The sequence below is a fragment of the Pantherophis guttatus genome, chromosome 7, assembly GCF_059756535.1.
Source record: "Pantherophis guttatus breed Tessera chromosome 7, ASM5975653v1, whole genome shotgun sequence".
In the NCBI taxonomy this organism is placed as follows: Eukaryota; Metazoa; Chordata; class Lepidosauria; order Squamata; family Colubridae; genus Pantherophis; species Pantherophis guttatus.
In genome coordinates this window covers 75461956-75468883 of record NC_142069.1, presented here as the reverse complement: position 1 = coordinate 75468883, position 6928 = coordinate 75461956, and the positions used below count along the sequence as shown (strand labels likewise).

At 37.8% G+C, this 6928-nt stretch overlaps 1 non-coding gene across 1 annotated transcript; it reads right to left on the bottom strand.

The window, feature by feature from the left end:
* Positions 1-268: 268 nt before the first annotated feature.
* Positions 269-375, bottom strand: LOC117679833 (U6 spliceosomal RNA). Its single transcript, XR_004595467.2, has one exon. It is a non-coding gene; the product is annotated as a U6 spliceosomal RNA (small nuclear RNA).
* Positions 376-6928: the final 6553 nt, after the last annotated feature.

Genomic DNA, 6928 nt, shown 5'->3' with positions numbered 1-6928 from the left:
GGATGCATTTAGTACCGTATTTCTCCAAAAATAAGACCTAACCAGAAAATAAGCCCTAATATGTCTTTTGGAGCAAAAATTAATATAAGACCGGTCTTATTTTCAGGGAAACACAGTATTTCGGTACACATAGTACTAATCTTTCAACTTCTAATATTTACGTGTACTTATACATAATAATAACAACAATAATATTATTTGCGTGTACATAATAATAAACTTTCAACTTCTCATATTTATGTGTACATGGTAATAGTAATATATTATATAAAATATGGAACGCTTCACGAATTTGTGTGTCATCCTTATGCAGGGGCCATGCTAATCTTCTCTGTATCGTTCCAATTTTAGTATATGTGTTGCTGAAGCGAGCACCACTGTTCACTTTTCTGATTTTATACATCTCTATCCTGTTTTCCCTCAATTGGTACAAATATGAAATTAATATTAATTAAAAGGAATATCAAGGAATTAATATTCCTTTAAATGGATGGGTAACCAGATTTTCACTTATTGGCATCAACTCCAGTTTGGACCAATTGATAGATTATCCTGCTATTTTACTAAAGGTATCTATTATTTGCATCAACATAAGAAAAAGTAGCGTTAGGCTTAGAAATAAACAGAAGAATTTCATCTGAAATTGAAACCAGTTTATATTCAACTGAATTATATACTACTTCGTAAATCTCCCTAAAAGCATGAGCCAAGGATTTCAGACAAATACCAAAAAGCAAGGCTGAAAGTGCACATCCTTATATAGTTCCTCTCTAAATGATGTGAAAGTAACAAAAAAAAAAAAAAAAAGTAATAACATACAGTATTTTGTCAAAGGCTTTTTCAGCATTTAATGACAGGATTAAAAATTGGTCACCAATTCCTTATTTATACCAGATGTTTCCCTTTAGTTGCTTGTTTTCAACAATTAAAAAAGTCTCCAACATTCTAGATTTTTCTTTTTTGTTTGCCATTCAAAATTTATTATTAGAAGGAGTGATATCTATTCAAACACAGAGCTGTCTTCTGTTGTTCCATATGTATCGCAGTTTTTAAAATATAATTTTATTAAATTTATAAAGAAAAATAATACATAGAACAAAAAGAATAAAATATTTAGGTTTAATCTAACAATGTGATATGGAAACATTAAACAGCTATTTATGCAAGATTAAACTTGCGTAAATATCTGTTTAATGTTTGATTCTAATTTCTAATAGATTTTAAGTGCTAGTTCCAAATTAAATAAACATTGTGAATGATGACAACAAAAGATGTATTTATGATTTTTATGTTTTTTCCTTGAAAATCTTGGTCTTATAATTATGACCAGGGCTGGGCTGCTGGGGGTTCTCAGGTGTTCAGGAGAACCTCTAACTAAGATTCTGTGCAGTTCGGAGAACCACCAAATCCCACTCCTGGCTGGCCCCACCACCCCACCCCGCCCCTCCCAGGAGTCCCCACGTGGCCTCTTTTGGATACAGGTAAGTGCAGGGTGCACATGGAGGCTTGGGAACGGCAAAAACTGGGCCTACCAGAAGTTCAGGAAGGCTGGAAATGGGCCCGTTTCTGGCCTCCAGAGGGCGTCCGGAGCCTCAGGAGGCCGTTTTCATCCTCCCGGAGGCTTGAGGAAAGCCTCCAGAGCCCGGGGAGGGCAAAAATATCCCCCACCATGATGCAGAAGGCCGACTAGGCCACGCCCACTATGGCCATGCTCACCCAGCAACTGGGCAGAGAACCCCTTGCTAAAATTTTTGAAGCCCATCCCTGATTATGACTATTTGTTTGCTTTGCAGAGGCAAGTAAAAGAAAATTGAAATAGAAGATACAGTACAAATTATAAAACTTGCACAAGGGGCTAGACAAGTCAAAACAAAGTTGGAGAATTTATTCATGGGCAAGCGATAGTTAATGCTTCACCGTTAATGCTTGCTTTAGGCCTACCGATTGGATTACTAAGTCAAACTTTAAAGAATCAGGTTGACTTGTTTTATAAACAGTTGGAAAGCTGCATTCTTCTGAAACCTAGGACATCCATAATGCTCTACGAAGCTGTCACATTGTGAAAAAGGAGGCATTCTTTAAAAATAAAAGACATCTGTCACCATCAGCCTAGTGTTTCTGCCGCCCCGCACAATAGCAGGCATCTGTATAAACAGCCTTTATTCTAATTTTTTTTTTAATGCAGCAGCTTTTGTGTCCCACTTCTTTTGAGGGTGGCTGGGAACTTGTAGCTTATTTTTAGTTGACAGTGGAATCATTTGTCTACCTTGCGCTCTGCAGATAATGCTATTTTGTAGCCATCTGGTGAGGTTGCACTTCGTTTGCTCACCTTGGGATACTGCTTGCTTAATCGAAGTGGGAAGCCACCTGCCCTGAATCATTGACTAATTGAGTCTGTCCTGCTTGCCTTCCTCCCCTCTTCAGCTGCTAACCTATGCACCAAAACCAATTGACTTGAGTGTCCCTGGACCAAGTTTACATAAATATACCTATAATAAGAAGTATCTATAGTGAACAAAGGTATAATGAACAAAGGGAAGGGGTGGCTCACTGAGTTTGTCGATTGAAAGGTCGGCAGTTCAGCGGTTCGAATCCCTAGTGCCACATAATGGGGTGAGCTCCCATTACTTGTCCCAACCTCTGCCAACCTAGCAATTCGAAAGCATGTAAAAAATGCAAGTAGAAAAATAGGGACCACCTTTGGTGGGAAGGTCACAGCGTTCCATGCGCCTTTGGTATTTAATCATGCCGGCCACATGACCACCGAAACGTCTTCGGACAGCGCTGGCTCTTCGGCTTTGAAACTGAGATGAGCACCGCTCCCCAGAGTGCTCATAGGGAACGACTAGCACATATATGTGAGGGGAACCTTTACCTTTACCTATAATGAACAAGCTTTTTGATAAAGGAGAATATTTGTAGCTCAGAGTTGAAATGAGGGATCCTTGATTCTCTCTGAGCTTGGCTGTTTTCCTATAGACGTTTCATTATTCAACTGAAAAACCCAACTAAACCCAACTAAAATACTACAGCAACCCTGAGCATCATCTGTACATCTTCCAACAAAATGGATATCTGCACAATTTCATCAGAAAGTGCCTGACCACTCTACCCAATATGGCACAACCAATGCAAGCTGCAAAAAGGATAACATTGTCATATGTCAAAAACATCTCAGAAATCACCAAAGACTATTACAAGTTGACTCCAGAAGTTGTGAATGTTCCAACACTGGAAGTTTTTAAGAAGATGTTGGATAACCCTTTGTCTGAAGTGGTGTAGGGTTTCCTGCCTAAGCAGGGGGTTGGATTAGAAGACCTCCAAGGTCCCTTCCAACTCTGTTATTCCATTCTAATTCTAATTCTAATTCTAATTCTAATTCTAATTCTAATTCTAATTCTAATTCTAATTCTAATTCTAATTCTAATTCTAATTCTAATTCTAATTCTAATTCTAATTCTAATTCTAATTCTAATCTATTCCAATCACATGGTATCACCATGGCACACAAACCAATTAAAGCCCTCCGAAACATCCTAAATAAACCATGTGTAAACCAGAGTGTAAAGACTGCCAAAGCTGCTACATGGGACAAACATACAGAAGACTAGAAGAGCGCATCCATGAACACCAACCAGCAGTGAAAAGACGCAGTGAAAGCTCCTTAATTGTACAAAACAAAAACAGACTTAACTATTTCAATTGGGAAACTGTGACCATCCCAGTCCAAGCCAAGTCCCAAAACACAGATAAGTTCTGGTTATGAATATTCCTCAGTATGTATGAACTTTAGCCATGGGGAAGAACCAAAATGAGTTTGATGGATCATCCTTACTTAAACGGTTTTAGAACCATGAAGGATTCCTCAGTCATCTGTAGCATTTTACAAGCAAGACCCTGCAACTTACACTCCAAAATCAGTAACAAAGTACAAAGGGCAAGTATAACAGTAGAGTCTCCATTTATTGAAACTATAGTGATCTATAGTTTGTATAGACTTGGTCTCTAGATAGTTTTGAGAAGCAAACTACGATGGTTTTCCTGCATAGCATTAAGAAATAAATAAACCTACCAATCAATATCGAATGTGACTTTGATTTATTATTTCATTTAAACAAGCACTAATAGATTTAAAAGCCAACATCAATTTTCACTGGATACCTTTCTAACATGATCAAAGCAATATGCATTTTGGTGTATGTGTATATAAAAACAGTTGCGTAATTATGCCTGAAATATGCTGAATTAATCAAAAGTGAGACAAATTGGTATCTTCAAGACAGGTATATCCCTGGGATTAATTTAGGGTGGAGGGTGAAATCAATTAGAGACCTTTAATTGCTTTGGGCTTTAATTTCTCTTCAATTATATAACATGAAAACCTTTAAAACTGAGCTTTAAATGTAGCTATGTTTTGGATTTTTAAAATATGTATACTATGTAAATAAAAACAGTAACTATAACAGCAACAAATGCCAGGAAGATTTCTCAGTAAGAGATTGGGAGGAAGGATATTGTTTATTGTACTCAAAAAGTTGTTGTTGCAGATGTGGTTAAAAAACCTCCGCTTTCCTTTTGAATAGAACAATAAAATGAATTATCATATTTTTTGGAGTATACGACACACCTTAGTTTTTGGGGAGGAAAATAAGAAAGAAGCTGATTGGCGGGTGGATCGGCCTCCCAGAATACTCCCAATCAGCTGTTCCCAGAAGTGAATTTTAGCAACAGGTTCATTGGTTGTGAGCCCTGTGCCTTGCTTTCTTTCCAGCCTCTGAAACCTCTGCTTCAAAGGCTTTTTTTTTCTGCCTCTGGAACTTCTGAAACTCTGTTTCAGAAAAAACTTTTTTTTCTGCCTCTGAAAGCCTGCGAAACAGAACTTCAGAAAAAAAAAGCCTCTGAAACTTTGTTTCAGGCTTTTTTTCTGAAGCTTCTTTCAGAGGCTTTTTTTCTGAAGCTCTGTTTTGGAGGCTTTTTTTCTGGCTCTTTTTGGAGGCTTTTTTTTGGAAACTTCGTTTCTGAGGCCTTTTTCAGCCTCTTAAATCTCCGTTTGAGAGGCTGGGTGGGGCTACATTCAGAGTATAAGACACACCCAGATTTTCACCCTTTTTTGGGGGGGAAAAAGATATGTCTTATACTCCAAAAATACAGTACTTCTAGCTATTTTCTTGAGTGAGTGGGGGGAATTTAATTGCATCATGTCTGGGAATTGATACAAATATTTCCTTGTACTGAATTATTTTATTCAGACTTGTTGTAACATAAGAATAACAACACAGGATTATACTTGGTTAATTATACTTAGATTGAAAGGCATTTTTTTTAAAAAAAAAATAAGTATATACTAGATTTATGGAGATCAATCATCCAGGTCATGGTTGTCCCAAAGGTGCTTTTTCATAGAAGAAGTAGAAATCAAAGCCCTAAACTTCTTCATGGGAATTCTATTCACGCACTGGTATAGGTATGTAGATGATTAAAACACAGGAAGTTTAAGCCTTCACCAAACGTATCAATTCTGTTGGCAGATACCTTAAGTTCACATGGGAAGATGTTAAATTGGCTTTCCTGGACTGTGCAGTACAAATTAAGAAAGACAGATGCCTCAACATTGAAGTTTACAGAAATCCCACACAGAGAGAAAAATATTTAGATTTTGATTCTATGTTAGATTTTGAACCATCCACTGGAGCACAAACTGGGAGTAATCGAAACTCTACACTACTGAACTAAAGGTTTGCCTACCAGCAAAGAGGAAAAAGAAGAAGAAGAAAAACTCATCAAGGAAGACATCAGAACTTGTGGCTATCCTAAATGGATGTTCATCAAATCTATAAAAAGATCCAGCAGCAGCTCCTTCATAACAGACAAAGAAGAGAAGAGCAAATGGAGCAATGTTGTCATTGCAGGAATATCTGAAAATATCAGGAGAAGTTTCAACCAACACAACGTAAGTGCACACTTCAAACTCAAGAAAACATTAAGCCAGAAGCTTGTCTACCCCAAGGACAAACACCCAGACACAAATTAAGCAATGTGGTATATGCTGCACACTGCAGTGAGACATGTGCAGATCTGTACGTAGGGGAAACAAAACAACCACTTCACAAGCGCATGACACCACACAGGAGAACAAACCCAGGACAGGATTCAGCAATCCATCTGCATCACTCTTTGGAAGACAGAAAAATTCACATTCTGGATGGAAAGGACCACTATGCTAAAATTAAACAGTCCTCCTTCAACAGAGAAGGAGGGATATACCACCAAGAAGGTTCCATACCCATTTGTGCTCTGCTTGGGTGAAACTGATAAATCTCTAAGTGGTCACAACAATTCTCAGAGAGACTCTCAGAGAGCTAAGAACCAGATGACTGCAAAGAATATAAATCCTTCGATTTCCTACCAGTCAGTTAGAACTGAAGAAGCTTCTTGGATGAGAAGTGAAACATTTTCAGAAAAAAAAACCCCAAGAAAGTCCAGTTGCTTTTTGAAAAAGCATCTTTAGTATAAACTAGATTGGGATTAAAAAAAAATATCTAAATAATGTCCCCAATACTAGTCCCAAACTAGTTACCAGTATGTATTGGGAAACTACATAGATATGTCATTTCCAGTAATAGATATTATGTGGCAGCACCTGGCCAACCTCAGTGATCTCAAAATATCTAAATAGGTTCACCCCTCAACTCTTATCATAATGGGAGACTTCTAAGAAATTCCAGGGCTTTAGGTTACATCAGGAAGTTGAACCAATGCTCAAAAAGTTGGTAAGAGTATCTACTTCTATAAAAGGTAAATGTAAAGATTCCCCTCACACATATGTGGTAGTCGTTCCTGACTCTAGGGGGCGGTGCTCATCTCTGTTTCAAAGCCAAAGAGCCAGTGCTGTCCAAAGACGTCTCCGTGTCATGTGGCTGGCATGACT